This window comes from Larus michahellis, chromosome 5 (assembly GCF_964199755.1).
Source record: "Larus michahellis chromosome 5, bLarMic1.1, whole genome shotgun sequence".
Taxonomy (NCBI): Eukaryota; Metazoa; Chordata; class Aves; order Charadriiformes; family Laridae; genus Larus; species Larus michahellis.
Genome location: NC_133900.1, coordinates 9,004,762 through 9,026,337, shown reverse-complemented (window position 1 = coordinate 9,026,337; position 21,576 = coordinate 9,004,762). Strand labels below are relative to the sequence as shown.

The window sequence follows — 21,576 nt, the reverse complement described above, 5'->3', positions numbered from 1 at the left end:
GCTGTGCTCCTCGGTGGGCAGGGAAGTGTCCTTTGCCCCCTGCTCACATTTCAGGAGCTCGGAGTCAGAAATGTAGGTATTACAACCCGTGTGGCTCCTTACGCTTCTACTGCCTCAGCTAAAGTACTATTCTTCTGAGACCACGAAAGCCTGGGGCCCTCTATAATAAAGCTGCTCAGTCACAGCAGAAAGAACTTTGCAAATATTAATAAGAGCCATTTCCTAACAATCTGAAATATTTAGAGGCCAATCTGGTAAGATTAGTCCAGTAGCAATGCTCAAGGGCAGCTGATTTCTGAAAGACATTAAACACAGAGCAATGCTTTGCATACCTAAGAAAATAATCCTCCCCCATGCTGTTAAATACACAAGCGGTAGAACGTAATACTTCCTACCGTTAAATGACTTGATGCAAGACAGCAATGCTATGTACGCTATTAACAGGTCTATATTCAGCAACAGCGAATGAAAACCATATAGCTTCCAAATTCATTCAAAAGACAAACAACGTTTTATTACAGTGCAAATTCACGGTTATTTAGGGTCAACAACTTGAGAAAAAATCCCATTAATCTGCATCTGCCGTGCCATAATGAAAAATGACAGGAAAAATAATTAGGCAATTTAATATTTGGAAAGACTGCGTTTGTCCCAAAGGCACTGTAACAGTAAGCGTTAACTAGTATGAACAAAATGCCGTATAGTCTAAAAATACTCATTTGTGACCAAAACCCTCCCTCATCAAGGCCCTCACACAATGAACTTCTGTATTCCGATTAAACGCCAGGAATACTGACATTCGCAGCCTTCATTAAAACCCCTCAAGTCTAAGGCACGCGTAAGAAGGCAGTTTGCCAAACTGTTAACTTCGGTAAAAGATCCTCGAGCTACATAGAAAATAAAAAAATTATTTGCCAAAGTAGATAAAAGACCTAATTTTGAGGTGAGACTAAGTCAGTCCAGGTACCGATATCGAAGCAGATGGCCTCAAATTACCAGCTCTTTTGGCCTGCTGAGACTCTTGCTTCATTCCTGCTGGATGAAGACTGACAGTTGAGGCAGGTCCATCAATACAGGTTGTGGGAAGTATCAGGGAGAGAGCAAAAAAGGAAGAACGCTTTACAAAAAGTATGTTTTGTGATCAGAGGAGGTTCATTGAGCTACTAACCGCCCTAAAAATCCCCGAGCGGCTTGTCAAGTCTTACCCGGTGAGGTGCACGCACAGACAGACCCTCGGGTCGAGCTTCTACGTATGCTTCGGGAACTAAGTGCTAACAGACAGAACTTAAAAGGCAGAAACCGATTCAGCCGAAATATCAGAAATCTAGCTGCTAAAAATTATTTAACATCCCAAATAAAATTAACTACTTAAAAAAAGAAAAAAAGTAAACGGGTATTCCAAAACATATCCTTCTGTATTAGCAATCTCCAGGGAGAGTGGTTGTAATAACTGACACTTTTTTCTTTAACCAAGGGGTTTTTTTTTGCTTTTCAGTGCACCAGCACACACCCGCACAGAGCAGTAACATGGAGGGAGCTGGGAATTGTTCAGCCGTGAGAAACGAAGGCTCAGGGGAGACCTTACCGCCACGTTCCAGGGTTTAAAGGGTGGACAAAAAGAAGATGGAGACTCCCTTTTTACAAGGAATCACATGGGAAAGACGAGGGGTAACGGGTAACTCCTGGGAGATTGCAGTTGGACACAAGAGGGAAATTTTTCCCTATGAGAACAATCAGCCACTGGAATAATCTCCCCAGGGAAGCGGTGGATTCCCCAACTTTGGACGCTTTTAAGATTCAGCTGGAGAGGGCACTGCGCCATCTCGTCTAGACCGTGCTTTTGCCAAGAAAGGTTGGACCAGATGATCCTTGAGGTCCCTTCCGACCTGGGATTCTATGTATAATATCCTATATCCTTGAAGTTAAAAGGAACAGCTAGAGTTTACACACCTTTAATTATTCATTTATGAAATAGCAAAATTGTGTATAGTTATTTTAAAAAAAGGAGAGAGTACTAAAACATACACCTGTATCTTTATGTCTTCATTTAACGTATAATCATGTCATTTACAACCTGTATTTCAGGTTGAGTTAATTCCTCATTGCAGTTAAAGCCCTGATTTTGTAAGTTTAACAAGGTATTTTACGAACACAACAAAGCCTTACAAATGTTGTCAGATTAAGCCTTATGAGGAAATCTGCATGGATTAAAAGAGAGCCTGACACAAATTTTTGCTAAAAGCAAACTGATGTCTCAGCTGCCCGTGTTGATGCTCTAAGCATTTAACATTTTTTAACCATTTTAGCATTCATCAGAACATGTAAGAAGCGGAATAATGACAATCCGCCCAAGAATTTCACCGAGTGTCAACTAATAACAGGACGAGCGGTAACACAGAGAGGTTATATTAAAATTAGCAGGTTCGGAAAACCACACAGCATACTTTAATGGAGGGAATGTAATTTGCTTGATTTTTCTAAAAGAAGGGCCTAGTTCTCGTGGTCGCCTTTACAGACCAGCGCTGATGAAATTGCCACAAGGGTTGGGCAGCTCATCGATTGCCAGGATTCGTTTTGAAGCAACGTCCAGAATTTTAGCAATTCAAGAAACTGAAGTGATGGAAAAGATCAGATGAAAAACTGCATGAGATCCGTTCAACGCACAGAATCTACCATCCTAATTAGACGAGCAAAAGAGGCCACTAATCCCTGCTGGAAAGATACGGTTCTGTATCTTTTTGATAAATAAAATAAGTTAAAAAAAATAAAATTTTGATAAACGTCGACGTGGTAGAAGAAAGCTTTCAGTTACGTTCCGGATGCATCACAAGAAAGTAAAACCTCAGACAGGATTGCCCAATTGTCAAAATTAATAAAGGTGCTTTTTAATATTTACAGTGCTGGCCAACATTTAAAACGGATCTATGTAAATAATAGGTAGGATCTACACGTCCACAAAATTGGATATTGGGGGTGTAATCATTGGGCAGGACACAGCCTCCCTTCTTGGCTTTCCTCTCTTAAAACACATTCAACACAGAAATAGAAATAATTTATATAATGACCACTCAGAGAAGGATGTTTGTTTGTTTTTTAAATGCTCCCCTTTCATGAGGACCAGGCCTCAAGGTATTTAAAGACATCAGCTTATGAAAACAGCGTCAACTCTACTTTAAATATTTTAAACAAAAAGGAGAGCAGAAAATTGTAATCCTGTGGCGTGACTCAAGAAGCACCAGAGAAAAGAAATGTCACCTGCTCCACTGGAACCTCTCAGGAAGGAGGAAGGTGCCCACCAAGCAGCTTTAGACAATGTTTTCAAAGCAATGAGCACCGTATTTCAGGCACCTTCAGTACCAGTCACTTCCAGAAAACCTAGGCCAAATTCCTTCAGTCAGCAGCAGCACTTACTATCGCTAAATTTTCTAAAAATTTTCATTTTTAGCCTTTTTTTTTTTTTCAATTTTAAAAGCTTATTCATCAGTTTATCAGAGTAAAGACCGTCAAGTAAAACCAAAAAGGGGTGATTGTGTATTCAAAGTAACTAGTAAAACTCTTCATTTGATTAGAACTGCGGTAGCTTACAGAAGTAAGAAAAGATAAAAGATGATCTTCACTGATATTTATGTCAGATATTGCATTTCTTTTTAATAACCGAGCAATAATCCAATTCTCGTATGCAATCTGAATCCAATCACCACTCCTACGTTAACTATCCTAACAGAGAATATTTCTAATTAATCTGAACTATTTATTTGACCAAGGGGAATACCGAAAACCTGTATGTGTATATACAGTCATTGCTTTTTGGTCTCCCAGTGCTTTAGGAGAACAAGTGCCTTAAAGTTTAAAAACAGGTAATTCTGGAAATAAGTAAAGCGTGAAGCCATTCTCCCCATGATTATCTTTCAGGTCACTGTGCTACACCTGCTTTGTGATACTATGGAAATGTATCAGGGTTGAAGAACCAGCTCTATAGTCTGATGAATCTATTAAATGCACTGCAAATTGCCATCTTGCTGTTAGAAACTGCATGCAAATTTACCCTAATTGAATTAGCGAAGCTCCAAGAAACATCACGCACCCCCCTCTCTCTCCGAAGGCTGCACGAAAACTTGACATTCTTCTTCCCCCTAAGATGCATACATTTTTCATTTTACTACTAACACTAAAAAATAATTTTCAGTCTACAAAAATGGAAAAAAAAATAAAAAAATAATCCAAACCCCAAACCCAATACTGATTTAAAATACAAACACTCATTTGGTTGAAGGAAGTATTTCAGATTATGGTGGAGAAAAAAAAATGGAAACAGAGAAATTTTCTTGAACCCATTTAGAAGAGCGTCCCAGTCACTTTGGTGGAATGTGATCCGTAAACTTTGGGAAAGAAGTCGTTTGTAAACAAACTGCATTTGTGAAGAATTTAATAAATGATCATGTAATGTGACAAAGATCAAGCTGGTCTCTCGCTATTTAATGGAATGCAAACCTTAATTATTAAGGATTTCATTTTCCCCAGCTGTGATAAAAATGGCCACCAAAAAGTATTCCACTTAATTGTGCCAAGGCACTTAAACCACTTTAAGAACCTGACCAGAACAAAAATCTGTAACAAATACGCTCATACAAATAAAAAACCACATGTAAACAATTTGCAGAAGCCTTTCCGTATGGACTGCATCTGTTGGGGAAAAAAAAAAGGGGGGGGGGGGAAAAGGGGAAAAAAAAAAGATATTTTGCATGCAAACTCATTTCCCTGTTGTACTTTTATATCCTAGTATTCCAGTGGGGTTTTTTATATCCTAGTATCCCAGTGGGGTTTTATACTCTAGTATTCCAGCTATATATACCACAGAGTCACAGAATGATAGGGGTTGGAAGGGACCTCTGGAGATCATCTAGTCCAACCCCCCAATATACATATAATATATATATATAAAAAAATATATTTCTATTCTAGTATTCCAGCTAACAGAGCCTTTGGGCTACTGGCAACATCCATCACCCCCATCCCGTTTGCCCAGTCACACAAGGCTGTAGCTCTGCAGGGAGCCAAAGGAGACGACAGCTCGGATGTTCGCATCTTTGGAAAAAACCCCCGAAGTCGCTCAGAAGAACATAAATACAACTGCAGTTTGACCCACTATCTTCACAAAAATGGTCTCTCCTCTGATTTTGGTATAAACCAGCTCACAACGACCCGTAGGTCAATCAGCCTATTAAATAATCTTCCACAGTCGCTTCTCATGTAAGGGATAATCCTGCACACAGATACGTGTTTTTATATCACATTACTCATCCTAGATATAAAAACCTGCTCTGCAAATTGGCTTTTTAAAGTAAATAAGGAAGGCTAATTATCCCTGTGGAAACAAATCCCTGACACTCGTGACGAAGGAATCCCGCAGATTTCATTTCCAGCTATAACAAAGAACCAGAAACATATTTCAACTTGGGAAACTTTCCCTTTCCTACAATACTTCACAAACAAGAACACGCTTTTGGAGAGAAAAACGAAACAAAACCAATTTTACTGCTAAAACGCAGTTTTAGACAAAACCAGAGAAGCCGCGCCCCGCTTCGAACAGGGAGGCTGAGCCTCTAATCCTTGGGAAGAAATGATTTCTGAGATTTCAGAAGTTAAGCAGGTAACAGCACGACGTGCGAGGAACGCTCCTCCTGACCGTCGTGGGGACGAGGGTACAAAGTGCCTCCTAATCTCAGGCCTCAAATATATGTTAATATATGTTAGCCACTGCACGTAAAACAGGCTGGATTAGGTTTTCAATATATACATATATACATCAAAACTGTCATTACTGTGACGCTGATCTGACTTTTGATTGCAATACTAAGTATCAGAATAGGGCATTAAAATGGTATTTTCCCAAATCAAAACCGTAAGTAGGAAAAAAAAAAAAGCTAAGATACCAAGTCAACATTATCTCTAAAATATTTATTGATTACGCTGCTTATTATTCGAATTCGCAAGATCAGAAAATGCTGTATTCTAAAGCGATGGCAGCATCTGCAGGCCATGGACCTGCTCCAGCCAAAATGTTAGTTCTAGGACAACAAAGCCAACTTCGTGGGTGAGACCCACACTGTTACTAGAACACATCCAAGCCGTCCTTTCCTTAGGAAGCTCTCGAGCTGCCATGGTTGGAGACCAGGGAAGCGTCCAGGTGAAATACCGCTACATGCGTCTCCACATCTTTCCCAGGCCTCCACAGCCGCCATCAGACACCAGCCAGACCGGCTTTTCATCTGATCAACGCAGCCGTTCTTACACCTTTCACGTGAGCAAAGGACACTCCTACCTTTCCAGGTATATCTTGCTAAATCCTTTTTTTCTTTTATTTTTGCAGTTCACACCTACTTGGCTCCATCTTTCAGTTCTGTGGTCCGGTTGATCACGTAGTTATGCATGGCTATATACCTTCTCTTTGCAGACAATGAAACCCTTCTAAACTTTTCTACGAGATGACCTTTTCGCTCACAAGATGTGAATTAAAATATCGTCTTCCAAGCGAATCGAGGCAAAAGGAAACATCTTTTTGCCCTATTATCATTTCGCATTCTGTATTTCGGGGAGTGAACCTATTATTTTCTTATGTTACACAGCACCACTGTAAACTGGGCTTCTCTGTGCTTTTATCTGATAGCTTTTTTTTACATCTACGCATGAAAACAAGACTAAAGCCACTTTCAGAGGATCGGGCCCACAAATTCCATGTTACCAGCTTGAAGGAAAACGACCTAAACTGGACGCAACAGACCTAAAACATAATTATAACCACATCTCTGTCCCCGGTGTCCTCTTTCGCAAAGACAGGTCCTGAATATCCTGAATGTGAGCAATATGATTGAGCTGAGATTTTCCTAAGGCATGTCTTGACGGCAAACGGGAACACGGCGTAGAGCTATCCAAACTGAGTTTAAGCAAGCTGGCGTGCGCATCTCTGTTCATTTAATTCTATCAGCACGACTTATTTAACCTGCTCTTTGACAACAGCAAAACCAAAAAGCAAGCCTCGGCATCTTTAAGACTATGCCAGAGGTCGCAGTGAAGATGCAAAGAAATCTGTTTCTCATACTCCCTACAAATCTCGAGAGGCAGACGGTCGGAAAAGTCTTGAGGAAAAAAAAAATCAAGGTTATGGAACCGGTCTCTTATTTCTAGCTATCTGTATGATGCTGCCCACATCCACGCGGCACCAAACGTAGTGAAAAAATATCTGCCGTAACCCAGCTAACCAAATGCTTCTACAACTAATCAAGACAACATATGAGCAGTAGAAGCTTTCAGTAACTTAACAGGGCGTAAGAATGAGAGATCCAGAGTGCTACGCCAAGACAGGGCATTTCCATAATAATCCCACTCCATCTCTATCCACTGGGCTGGGCTCAAAACCATCTGTATTATTTTCTGAGAGAATGTGGCTTCCCCCTCTATCGATTAACTATCACACTAAGTCATGCTACCAGAACTGCCCACAACTGTAAATTACTATCATTTTCCTAACGTGCAAGTTTACAAGCGAACGATGATCCCAAACGATTGAAAGGGTTTGTTTTACAAAAAGCAGGGAATGCATATTAACTTAACAGATGACAAACTTGAGGCTTATGACGAGAAACTGCCATTGTCTTTTAATCACAGTCTGAGAATAAATGGAAATTAGAGAGTTTGTCCTGTCTCGCGGGACCATTTGTAAGATTGTAATTAGCTCAGTGAAAACCCACATGAACTTGGATGGAAGAGAAGCTGCAAGAGAGCGCTGGAAGCCAGTCTGTATTCAAAAACACGGACTACTATATTTGCCTTACTTAACACTCCCAAAATACATATCCTACAGAAGATAGCTGCAAGCCGTTCAGCCACAATTACGACTTTAGATCATCAACCGATTCTTTCCCAGCAAGACTGCACAGCCAAACTCAACAATAATGTGACACCATCCATATTAGACCAAGTATAAATTGATGGAATGCAATTAAATAACTGCCAAGGTCACCTGGTAAATAGATGCCCAACAAAGAAATTAATTAAAAAAGCACTACTTGGAGGATGCAATGGCTGATACACGAGCGCTATTCACTGCTGTGCAGCACAAGAGCAGAAGCCGTGGGTTTGATTACAATACAGTACCGAAAACATCTTCGATAGACGAGTATGAGGAGCAGAGCGCCACGCTCGGCCCAGCGTAGCTGTAACGAGAAGCTGGACGCATTTAAGGGAGACGGACATCTAGAGGACAAACTAAAATTGGAAGCACATTCCCACGGGCAGTCCATGAGAATACTAACACTCTGGTGAAGCCACTAAAAAAAGAACTTCCAAATTTGGAAGGTGGCTGGGAGGAGAGAGGTATCGTTAAACCCCTATCAACTGGAAAAAAATTCCCAGATCAGCAGTTTTGTAGGAGTAAGAAAGTCTTCAGGGCAGAAATCCGCAAAAAAACCAGACCAAACTGAGCAATTAGAAGGTATTTATCCATTTCAAATGCTGGAGATTAGTGGTATCCGCAGGGTAAAAGCATCCACTCTGTGCTAGGCTGCGAGACCAGTCCAGGTAGCATCCTTCGGTCTGCCACGGCACAACACAACAGCCTCCCATCACGACGAGAAGTTTAATTTAGGACTTTTTAAAGGCAAACCTTTGGAGGAGTGAGGAAAATCCTAAAGGACACCCGAGACACTTGTTACAAGACAGGGGGTGGTTAGGAGACGGCTGTCAGCCTGGAAGGGATCGATTCCGTCCCCTCACCCTCGAGCATGAGGGGAGGATGAGCCAGCCTGTCACCAGGCAGTGCCACACTGCTGCCACGCAGGGGCACGGTGAAGGGTGACATCCCACAGAGCTACGGACACGCCAGGCTAAGCAGGGAGTCCTGAGTCCTGATAAGGACAGATCTGTGGCTATTTAAAAAAACAGTAATAATAATAATAAAAAAAAAATAATTTTGCTGTCGTAAGTAGTTTACAAGAGAGCTCTTAGGAAAACACAGACATGGATGAGACGCTATTCAAAATCAATGAGTTTTGGGTGATTTTTGTGAGATGTACGGGCCAGCAGTCTCCAGCAGGCAGCTGCAGTCATTGCTAAAATCACTGCAGTTACCACCGTCTGAGCAAGAAAAGAAACTGCATTATGGTATTTCCTCTCTCATGACTTCTCCAGAACAGGACACGGGGCTAATTTGTACTGTCACTACTGGAGAGGTGCATTCCACAGGGAAGAGCCGTGGACTGATGATGTTCAGCCAGCCTCCCAGCGCCACAGCAGCACACAGTTTCATTGGGCTCTCTTCATTATCTTCGATGCGAATTTTTACATTTTTCGTAAGCAACCAGATTTTCCATGTGATGTTCTCAATATATAACACTCAAGATACTATAAAATCTCTAACTGAAAGGGCGTTGCGTTGGTAGAGATGTAAGAGATGCACATGAAATGCAAAAAGCAAGAGGAAAAGGGATTTCTGCACGTGACATGACACAGACAAGCTCAGCCTATAAAATGTGCTACCAAACGCACACCTTGCAACCAATTAAAAACTGCATTCCAAAAAGTCAGGCCCTGCTTTGAGGTTTTAGTGAAATTCCACTTTCACTAAGAATTTATGTCACAATATTTAAACACAAAAGCTGATGTATTTTTAAGAAAAGAACAAAAACATCCTAATAGGGACGCAGCTGTAAGCAAGAATGTGCACTTTTCCTGCCGGTACCCTCTTTGCTCATCAGCAGGAAAGGTTTTAGAGAACAAAACATCGCGAACGCCGTGCTCCCTGCCCTAAACTGTTTTCTTCTGCAGCATCTTGCCTAGGAAAGCATCCTAAAAGCAGACTAATGCAACGCTCGGATCTAAAGTTACGAGCACGAAAACAGACCATACCCTGAATTACATCATATCTCGCGCCTTTGAAGCAACCCGTGACATTAACTTTGTGTTTCAGCCCAGTCTGAGTATTTAGTAGGACAGCGTGATTTGTTGCTAGCTATTATTTCTGCCAGGCTCTCTCCAGCAGACAGCCACCACGATGCCCCCGGCGGCACAGGAGGAGGGGATGGCTCAGCCATAGGAAGACAAGGTTGGAACACGTCTCGCTCCTGCCACCAGCTACCAGTGGGGAGACTGTTGAGATGGCAGAGACCGTCTTCTCCGGGCTGCACATAGCAAGACCAGAGGCAAGAGAGACATCTTGGAGTATGGAAAATCCCAGCTAGGCATAGAGACACGTGTATTTATTTATTTACGTTGACAGGAAGGTGGTGAAACGCTGGAGCGGGGCCGAGAGCGGCTGTGCAACCTCCTTCCCTGGAGATTCTCCAAACTCAGCAGGACAGGCCCCGAGTAACCTGATTTTACTGGACATGGCTTGAGCAGGGGGTTGGGACTGGATAACCTCCAGAGATCCCTTCCAACCCGCATGATTCCATGATTTACGATGTTTTTTTTCAGGGGGCAGGCTACGTAAGTAAAGCAAGATGTCTGGGCAGTTGAGCAGCCCCGAGGACCGCCTTCCCTAATGAGCTTCCCGGGTTTCTATCGTCTTTGGGAGAGGAGCAAAAACATCTTAAGCTCCACAGCGAGCTCCCAAAGCACCACTCCTGATTTATGATTGCTTAACTCAAAACATAATCCATGGTCCTAAGTCAGGAGGACCTTCCTTTCGCCTCTCACCACTCCCAGCTCAGATCTCCATTCCCTCACTCAAGTTCTTCCTCCTGCCCGCCAGTGGTGCCACCCTTCCTCCCTCCCCTCTCTCTGCCCCCATCTTTGAATTTTTCTTTTTCTGCATGTGACAGGGAACCAAAGTTGGGAGAGCAGAGAGGAGGGGTAAGGCTGGGACTCAGCTCTGAGGTGGTACAAACAGCCAAACACCTTCTCCTTGGAGAGACCTTCTCCAGAAGCAGGCACATATCGATTCTTCCCCCAGCCTCCCTGCTGGTGGCAGCCCACCCTCCTCGGGGTAGGATGCCAAACGCTCCAAATTTAGGAGATTCAGGCTGCTTGGGAAACGAATGCTGCCGGAATGGTAATTCTCTAGTTTCTCTAAGGAAAGGGAACAGGCCGAGACAAAAGTGTCCCTCACCAGAGCAGGTTCAGCCCGCAGCCACAAAGGTCAAGGCCGGAGCTGGGTTTATAACGGAAACCACCCGACAACCATGTTACCACTTTTTAGTTGCACTAATGCCATCCAGTGCCACCCATCTGCACTACTGAATATACTGTAACCTTTTTGCAGTTTGGGTTTGGTGGTTTTTCTCCCCCCAACTCAAGTCAGAGGTTCACAGTATTTTTTTCCAGCATTTGGGTATTGATCCAAGAACGAGCGCAGAATTCACCTATCAAACCGTCAACGACGGCGTCTGTACAAAGCAAAGGAACAGAACTTACAATATCCCTTAAAAATGCTCTAAAAATGGCTATGCTGAGCGAAAAAGCTTACTTTAGCCTAAGTAGTAGAGATCGATGTTTTTGGAGGAAAGGGTCCAGAGGAAAATTACATATTTGTGGTTTAGCTGGGAGTCATGATGTCTATCCGTATGCATAACACGTGGTTGCAGAGTCATAATAAACAAAGCTTTCAAACAAAAACAAAAAAAAAAGAAGTTCTCAAAGATTCATCTTGTGTTTGTAAAGAGAGAGCAATTCATTTTCGTCTAGCTTATTTATACGGTTCTCGAAGTCAGCAATGCAATTATGGAACTCTTCCTTCCAGAAAGCATATAGAGAAAGTAAAGCAGAGCAAGAAAACAAAATACATCCTCGTACTCACCCCCTGCAGCAGGTTCCTCAAGAGAGATGCTTAAATCCCACTTCCCGTTTCTGCGGATTACTCGATTTTACATTTAAGATGACTGGTCACACAAGCCTAACTGACTTTACGGGAAGTAAAAATGTTTAGAAGAATCTGGACACGCTACGAATAGAATTTCTGTGCATTGAAGAAAACGTACAAAACCAGCTATAAGCAGGCAAGGAAAATCCTTCAAGGTCTGGTTCGCGCTTGATGTATACTTTATCATTACCTATTTTGCTGCAAATTATGCCTATACTTTCTGAGGCAAAAAAATGACAAAATTTGTGGCAAATCTCAGTGAAACCTCATTTCCTCGGTATATTACGGGTGTTGCTACAGTTATCAGGGACATTACAACCAGCGACGCTTCGTTTGAGCTACAATAATCTCATCCTCCACTAAAAGGAAAGAAAATTAACCTAGCGCGGCAAGGAGCAGTGTCATTGTCTACACTAAAAGACATTTTTATGCTCCACAGTAACCCAGAAGAGTAAAACCGAAAGATTCAGCGCCGCTCTTACCAGAATAACAGGATTGTGCTCTAACCGAAACAAAGAGCTTTAACACCTAATAAAGCTGCCTTCACACTTTGCTTTCGCACTCAGACAGCCCACATTATCTGACACTTCATACGCTGCGTGTTGAAAATTACTGACATGTCGATGAGCACTAAGCAACTTACAGTATTTTAACCGTGGAGATTTTTTTTTTTTTTTTTTAATTTTTATTTCACTCGCTGTTAGGGCTGCCGATAGCTCTACAGAAAGCCCTTTCGCCACCGAATTCTTACACCATCGGAAGTGAAAACTTTCAGCCTCTTCATCTTAAACATCAACCGCGTGTTCACAACTTCACCAATTAAAGGAAATCAAACGCACAGTCACGACAAAACCTGAGAAGGAGAAAGACTGCCGAAAAGCCAGCGGCAACGAAGCCCACGATGCTCTCCTCGTGTTTTCTTGCCTGGTTCAGTCTCATTACGGTACATTTAATTTTACAAATGGCTACTACAAAACCAGCATCTCTTTTCTGCTGTTGCACTTCACTATTCAGCTACAGCCGAGTTCAAACACTGAATGTTATTCTGCAATCCTCATTCGATTGGCTTTTACATTAAGTATAAAATCACGTTATATCACTGGTTTATTTGCTTTCTTGATGTTTTATTTTAATTCTTTCAAGGACTATGGTTCACCTTATTCATCACGGAAATTACAAATTTAATTAATTCGACAGAATGGATGAGATTTGAATTCTTAAAATGATCAGCTCGTCTAAGCAATAAAAGTAATTAAAGGAAGTAAGATCATCTACACGCATCAGTCCCACGGATTTCCATTTTTTCTATGGGGTAAACAAAAGCTTTATATATATATAAAAACTATATATATTTTATATACATAGTTAATATATTTCTGAGGACCCATGTTTATTGAGCATAAATTTACATAGTTGAGAATTTGTTTGATTTTTCACTGCATTATTACCTTTGAAGTCTGGATTAATATATTTTCGATGTAAAGAGTGACACCTGAAATTAAGCTCAGAAAAAAAATACCGTGCTGAAGAACTACATCCACCAAGCCCGAACAGGCCTGATTTTTATTCCATATTTGGTTTATACATTAACTTAACTAATGCCAGCCGAGCTACTCCTGACTTTGCCACACTAAGTCAAAAGAAATTCAGCCAGGATTTATTAAATCCACGTTTGCTGTATACTAATAGTGATTCTCTTCAGATTCTTGTGAATTTTTGCGAAGTCCCGTGCACAAACTCGGTGAATATAAACCATAAAGGACACGATGTCTTGCATAAAGGACACAGAAAACCTGCATATCCTTAATTACTTTCTGTCCAAGAAGGACAAGAGAATACGAAGTTTCTTATTCTTCCTCCCACGTGAAGGATTTAGCAGCTTTTATGCTCCTGTTTTGTGTTACTGTGGGGAGACGTGAGAAAACCCTGAAACGCAGGCTTTTCCTCCTTTCCTCCCGGCGTACGGGTGCGCTCTTGAGCGAGTAAGCTGAAAGCAAGCAGGATGAGTCTGACGAGGAGCAGTGCCACGTTTGGGTGATACCAATTGCCTCCGCGATTTCTGAGACGTTCTCAAGCTCAACGGATGGCAACCAGAGCAGATCGCAAACAGACACCAACACATTTAGGAAACCGGCTTAGTGATTTGTCTCTTTTTTTCCTGGCGTCCCGGACTGTCCTGTATGTAACCTGCCTCTTGACCTGGTGCAAAGCCACCGTTCCTTGGAAAGATGCTGCTCCGCACTTCCCTAGGCTGGTCCAGCTATAGCTCTGCATAGAAGAAAGACTCTTCTCCCCTCCAAATCGTGGTCGCTCAGGCTGGCCGGCAATGCCACAGCTCCACGGGAGGCTTGGCCAGCAGATCCGCACACAACCGGCTCAGGACTATTAGAGCTGCCATCCTGCTTTGGCAGTCCTGCTTACCTCGAAATATCCTGCCTCACAAAGCCATTCAGGGACAACCTGTCCTGTTGCCAAAAGGACTTCACTCTATCACCTGAAGGGCTGCCACATGTCAGTGAAATCTGCTGCGGCCTTCCGGGAAGGGCTGAAGACTCAGACTTGAGCCTGACGCCGTTGGCTAATGGATCCTTGTCTGCTTGCCGTATCTTATACACTGTCTATAAAGCAAAGGAGGAGACACGAGCAGGCAGGGGATGATGTGCCGTAATGAAGCCAGTCGTGTTAGTGCTGCCACGTGAAAACCAGCAGATTTTGGTTATTTATGGTATCCTACTACACTGCATGTCCCATTTGGCTGCGTACAGCTTTTGACAAGCGGGAATGTAAAGCCAACAGGAGCCCTTCCAGTGCCTACAGAGCGAGACAGTGGAACTCTGATTTCGGAAAACACTACCCAAACGCAGCACAAACCCTGCAAGAGCAAACTCAAACCGGAAAAAATCTCCACATTTTTACCAGGTTTCAATCAGCAGTTTCCCAGACTTGCATCATCAGGCTAATGCAGTTTTTATCATCTGTTGGGGACCTCATAAACCAAGATTACCAAAGCGGGCTCTAAATCAACATCAAAAGTAATAACAAGATGGTGTAACAGTTACACCATCAAAAATATGTGGATTGCTGGACTAGAAATCAGAGTGCTAAGTTACAACATTATGTAAAGTTAAAAGAGGACCGAGAAATCAAAGCTTACCAAAAGAAGATAAAGGCCAGAAAAAAGGGACAAGGACAGTGGATTTCTTGGTGAAGAGATGATTACTTTCCTTACAAATTTTCTTTCCAAATTTCTAAATGAAAACATTGGAAGCATGAGTAGACGTAACAGCTGTGAAAGTAACAGTTACACAAGATGACCAATCCTTCGTGGGTATTTGTTCAGTAGAGGAGCTAAGCTTTTAATATAACTTGATGTGTAATCCTACAAAGAAAACGCAGTCGGTTCTCCAAACAGTAAGGCTTAACCTACATTTACATCTTTTCATTTCAAACTCTGTTGTGTTAGCAAGCTGTAATAAGCGAAAAAGAGGACACACCGATGTTGTTACGGTCATCTCATCGGGGTAAGAACCTGAGAAATGCAGCACTGAAAATCAGCCTGCCGTTAGGAACTGCCGCAGCCCAGCACAAGCTGCTGGAGCTCTCTTTGCCTGGGAATTTCCCACCACCATGTAACAGAGGCAGCAGGCCAGATTACTCAAGAAATGCTGGGAAAGGAGAAAATACCAGTATTGCCAAAGACTGATCAGGAAGAAAGGACTCTCAGCCCCCCCCGAAAGTTTTCTTTCAAGTTCAGCTGATGGATTCTGCATCATTTTAATTCTCACCGACTGGTCCGGACTGACAACGCAGAGAGTCCTGAGCAAGTACACCTCAACAGAGTACTCTTAGGCAAAGGAGGATAGCCCATCGTCTTACTTTTGCATCTTTATTAGGGTTTTTTTTCTTCCTCTTAATATCCTGAGGCCATGAAGGAAACAAAATTCTAGTACTGCTGCAGACAAGGATGTTTACATACTTCTAAAGTATTCCTGAGTAAGCACTTTTCTAACAAATAATTAATAGAGGTGAAACCCCTCCCTCCCGTAAATAAGTTACATGCTCAAGTAGCCCTTGTTTGTAATTTTATGTTTATCCGAAGAATAAACATACAAGCCGAAATGAATATATGTTTTCTTTTAACCACAAAATTCAGCAGGGCTCGCTTTCCAGTACAATTACTGTGATACAAAGAACTGAGGTGAGAAGAGGCAGAAATCACAACATAAGCAACAACTACTACTAAGGATAATCGTAGGTGAAAAGGATGAGGAAATCCTGTATTTTTTTTAAACAAACCTTCGTATATACGTTACTTAAGTGGGAAGTGGAGATTTGAAAAAGGAGAGCAGGAAATACTATTTCCAATCCGCTTTCCTTTTAGGCATTTTTCCTACACCATTCATTAGGCATCATGACTACATAACTGGATGGAGAAATCATGGATTTCTTCACGTTAAACCAAAAAGAGAGAGACACTGAAAAACGAATTAGCTATATTCAAAGCAGTGTCTGGACAGGGATATTCAGCTTTCCGAGTTATCCTGGGATGACACTTCTACACGAAATGAAAACATCTTCTTCAAGGAAGATTTCCCTGACACTTCTGTCCTGGATAGAAACGCAACCAGTAAGGACTGTCCAGCCTCCTAAGCACTACGGAAACAGAACCATTACTGTTCAGTCTTTCTTCAGCAATATTTGGCTTTCCAAAAAGAACGGCCTGTACCTAATTCTGAATACGAGGAGTTCATACATCTTCAGTAGCAGACAGTTCTTAGGATAAAGCTTAACAAAAAATAAAATCCACGCTTTAAGTCAGAAAACATCATAACCCTAACTCAGTCTCATATTGTCATTGCCAAAAACCTAACTCCTATGTTTAACTTCATCACTACAGTCATGGTTTTTTTGCCTTTTTCTTGATAAATAACATTGTCTGGTTACCCCCGTAGAGCTCCTCAAATCACCCCCTTTACCTAGATCACGCTTACTGACATGTGGCTGCCAAAGCTCAGCGCAGCACTCTAGCAGTGACTTCTGTTGGCAGACACAAAATAAATACTATTTTCCTCTTTATGATTGTTACTTCCATGCAGCTGAGAACGGCATTTCCCCTGGGTGTTCCGGCATCCCAACGAGATTTGTGTTGAAATAGTTATTTCCCGTCATCACAGGCTTTTCAAAATCGCTCTTTTCCAAGAGGCAGGCACTCCTCTTTGAAGACTGACACGCACTCTTTGTTCTTAGACCTGTGACCTCCCATCTCTCGGCTGTAAACTCGCCTTAGTCCCAACCACATCGAATTGATACCACTTCGATTTTTTTCTTTAAATCTGTTGATAATACTACTGAATGAGACTTCTTTAGAACTCCACCACACGTAATCCCGTCGCATAAGAACTACCGTCTTACGTTTTTATTGTGGTTATCTGTTTTCCTAATATCGCTAATAAAGGACATGCTGGTTTTCCCTAATACAAAAATTAGCACGTAATACAGCAATAGAACAAATGCCTTATAGAAGGCAGTTGACGCTAGTAGCTAGATTCATGGCTTCATTAAAAGGGTATCGAGGGCACTTGGCAAGATCTGTTTCTACAAGAAATAAAACTGCTGCATCTAAAAAGCATTTTTCAAATGACCATATGCTTCTATAGGCTTAGCTAGGCATAGATGTGTGTATCCATACCAAGCAAGACAACATCTGTGAGTTATCATGGGTTGCTTCAATTCGTAAGGACGTGGAAGTGCCCAAGAGGCGGGTTTTGATTTAGTTAGCCTCCCTTCCTGACACCTGGCTAGCGAGAATGATCATCATCAATTTAAATTTTCACCCATGAATTCAGAACTTGGTGCCCTACCCTAGTTCAAAATCGTTCTTTCAGTAGAAATGCCTCACAGATAATTTGGATGAAGAATTCATTTCCCTCTATACATACTGAAATGCTCTATTTGCGAGTGTTTGGTAGATATGTTGATTCCTGAAATAATAATCTGATGTCATAAATACTTCCAAAAAGGCAGCAGAAAATATGTTTGTTTCCTCTCAGGATTCTTTGTGTTTAACACTTTACAGCGACTACTGGAGAAGATTCAAATCAAGAACTGAAATGAAAATATCTTCACGTGTCTCCTTAATTCCCAAATTTCAGAGTGGTACCCTTTTGCAGAAATCATTCTGATTTGGTCTTCTATTTTTTCCTATATGCTGTGCGTTTCCAAACCTTTTGTTCAAATTCTACATTAAAAAAAAATAAATATTAAAACACATCCATTTTTAAAACTCCTCTGCCAATACCAGACGAACTTCTGAAGTTTAGTACACGTGAATATATGAGTAAAATTGAAAGTATTTTCTGAATGTCATCGTAAGTTTTCCTAACTGCATAATGACACTCATTAAATAAAACCATGATATATAAAATATAAATAAAACCATGGATGCAAAAATGGTATCGTTGGGAACCTAAGAATAGGTACATTGATTGTTAAAAAGTTTAGTTCTAAATTCTTTCTCATCCTCGTGAAATGACTAAATACTAAATATTTTTCTAGTTAGGCACTAATTGGACACCTACCTTGGCAATACAAAACCAGTGATCTGTAAATGTTTTTGATAATTCTCTATTTTCTCTGGAAAGATAATTGGAAAATATTTCCAGTGGTTTAGCATGTTTTTTTAACTCCGTTTCTCTAAAGAAAAAAAAAAATAATCTTGCTCATATGAAAACTACAATGCGTTTACTCAGGCTGAAATCTAAAAATGTGACTCACCACAGCTGGGCTGCTTTACTCTGACTGGAGGGAAAGCACAAAAAAGGTAACTAAAAAGGGGTTTTCACCCTAAAGTACCTGCTACAGTCTTAAGTCTTGAAAGATAATTAACCAAAGAGACCATACAACGCTCTAAAAAGGAGTACTATTACATTATGTGTTATTTTAGAAATAAAGTTAACCTGGAACCGAGACTTTTACACTGAGTCACTTTTAGAAGGGAGATTCAATCAAGCTAATTTGGAAGACTAAAGAAGAAGCCTGAAAGAAAAAAGAAAGGATTACTGAATTCTAACTTCAGCAATCTGCTGCCCTGCAACCCTGCAACAAATCGGTAATTCAAAGAGGCAAGTAACTAAAAAAAAAACTACACCGGAGGAAAATAAAGAAAACCACTGAGATCATCTTTGAGAAACTGCCCAATCAATTAAACTAGATCTCTGCTTTCCTATACAGATCGCATTTGAAAAAAATGTTTTTTATATTTTTTTTCCCCTCAATTTTCTTAAATTATAAAAGCTTACTGTTAACAAGACTCGTTCCTTCCCAAGAAATTTTTTATTTTCTGGGCTATTAGAAACGAATCCGTGGCAGTAAATTCAGGAGAAAATATAGATGAAAATCACGTATTCTCTATTCACGGACTTGTTAATATTTTTAAACGCGTGTGCTCTTTGGCATACACACACTGCAAGTAAAATTTGTTTACAAGGGTTAATCTTTACCATTTTGAGACATATAAAGCACGCTGCTCTCTGCTGTTCCTTACCCTGCTATACTTCCTTTTTCACTATTAGTGCTTTCTAGGGTGGTGCAGAATTACCCGGTAGAGATGACTTTTTAAAAAAAGGGATGTGACAGCGACCCAAGAATAAGAGAGTTCATCAGGTGCAGGCAGCGTGCCCCCAAAACGATTTTCGGGCTGGCCCTTAGCTGGCTGAGGGGACGGCTGCAGGAGAAGGGGGCAGAGCAGGACCCCATCGGAGCTGGGCTGCAGCCGGCGGCATGTGACCTCCTCCAGGGCGAAGGAGAAGGTTGGCACCCGGCTGGAGACCAGACGGCATGTAAACATCGAATCACAGAATGGGTTGGGTTGGAAGGGACCTTAAAGATCATCTCATTCCAACCCCCCTGCCACGGGCAGGGACATCCTCAACTAGACCAGGCTGCTCCAAGCCCCGTCCAGCCTGGCCTTGAACACCCCCAGGGATGGGGCAGCCACAGCTTCTCTGGGCAACCTGGGCCAGGGGCTCACCACCCACACAGCAAGGAATTTCTTCCTGATATCTAATCTAAATCTACCCTCTTCCAGTTTGAAGCCATTACCCCTCATCCTATCACCACATGCCCTTGTAAAAAGTCCCTCTCCAGCTTTCCTGTAGACCTCCTTCAGATACATCAACCTCTTCGTCCCCATAGCTTACCTGATAGGGCTTCAGGGGCCTGTAATTATTCCCTTTGAAAACAGTTACCTTTCTAAGTTCACAAAAACCTTTTCTTGTTTTCAGACTGCATTTATGATCTTCCTTCAAGAGCAAAACCAGATACAAAGTGGCCTTCATTCCAGCAATTATGCAAACAAGGAGCTATTGTAACCGCACTAATTGGAACAGTTTTTTTCGGGCTGGCAGAAGAGCTGACAGTAGAAGCTGAATGATGACAGAATATAACGCCTGCTGCCAAACCCTGGCTTGTTAATTCATGAAAACTCTCTCTCAGGCAGATCTAGAAGGTGGCATCTTTCGTGAAACAGCAGAAGAATTTGTCTGTAACGCTTTGACTGAACCGCGCACCTTGGTGCAAGGAGCCGTGCATGGCACGTGTGCTGACCGACCGAACCCTACCTGCCTGTCACCAAAGCTGCCGTCGCCTGTTTGCATTTCAACTCGTAATGTTCACAAATTTAAACGCTGCACGTGGAATGGCTGGCCTGCCCCAGAGGACCTCCACGACATCCTCATATCGGTCCAAGCTACTCAACAAACCGAAGACATGCCATCGCATGAAATCAATTTAGACATTTGTTTCAACTGAGTTCTTCTGTGCGCTTCAGCTCTTCCACTTCATCAGTTTATTAATTGTTTTCTGCTCATCTTCCCCAGCTTGTTCAAACTCATAAATATACTCTAGTCACAGCCAGGCACAGGTAAAGGACTCTAGAGTCAGAGTAGCACCAGACGTGCAACCACTGCTTTCCATAGCTGCAGAAGAGCTGCTCTTCCTCCCCACAAGTTCTATGTTCCCTTGTCTTGCATCACTTTACAATGCAAAAATTTCGGCTGGGATAAAATAACACAGATAACACTATTCTTCCTCTTTACCCAAATTTGCATGTGAAACCTCTAAAGCTTTTGAGACTGCCTAAGAGAGCTTTTTCAGAGATTCCACACTTCGTTTTGAACTGTGGTACGTTTGTTTTCCATCTACGAATACTATTAAAAGGAAGGAGCTGATTCTTTCCCAGGCATGAAACAATTATATTAAGCCAAAAAATGTCACAAACACCAACACCTGCTAGTTAAAAATTAAAAGGAGAAAAAACTAACCAGAAGGAAGAGCAAGCAGGCTGCCAAGTGCTTTTGGAGTACCAAGCATACGCATTTATTTAAAACATATAGCGATATTACTAGCTTTTCTGACTTTTAAGAATGTACGTGGGGAAAGAGGAACAAGATGGACAGGAATCCCCTCCCCATTCCGGAGAAGTTTCAGATACGGTAAATATTCTTGTGAGAGATACCCTTGTCATATAATTCAGTGTCCGAAAAACCCAGATACAACTCCTTAAAGATCGAGGTACTTCTCTGTTTCTACCGTTTCTAAAGCAAGGAAACAGGCACCACCCCACCTCCCCAAATATCTGTTTTTGCTTTCCATGAGCGCTTGAGTACAAATCATATGGTTCTGGAAACAAAAGTAGCAGAGCTTTCTGCGTCTACCTATCTTTT

General features: G+C 41.7%; 1 protein-coding gene across 50 annotated transcripts in view; it reads right to left on the bottom strand.

The window, feature by feature from the left end:
• The window catches only part of CAMK2D (calcium/calmodulin dependent protein kinase II delta), a 158,805-nt gene that overhangs the window by 73,714 nt on the left and 63,515 nt on the right, over positions 1–21,576 (bottom strand). The gene's annotated exons all lie outside the window — the stretch shown is intronic.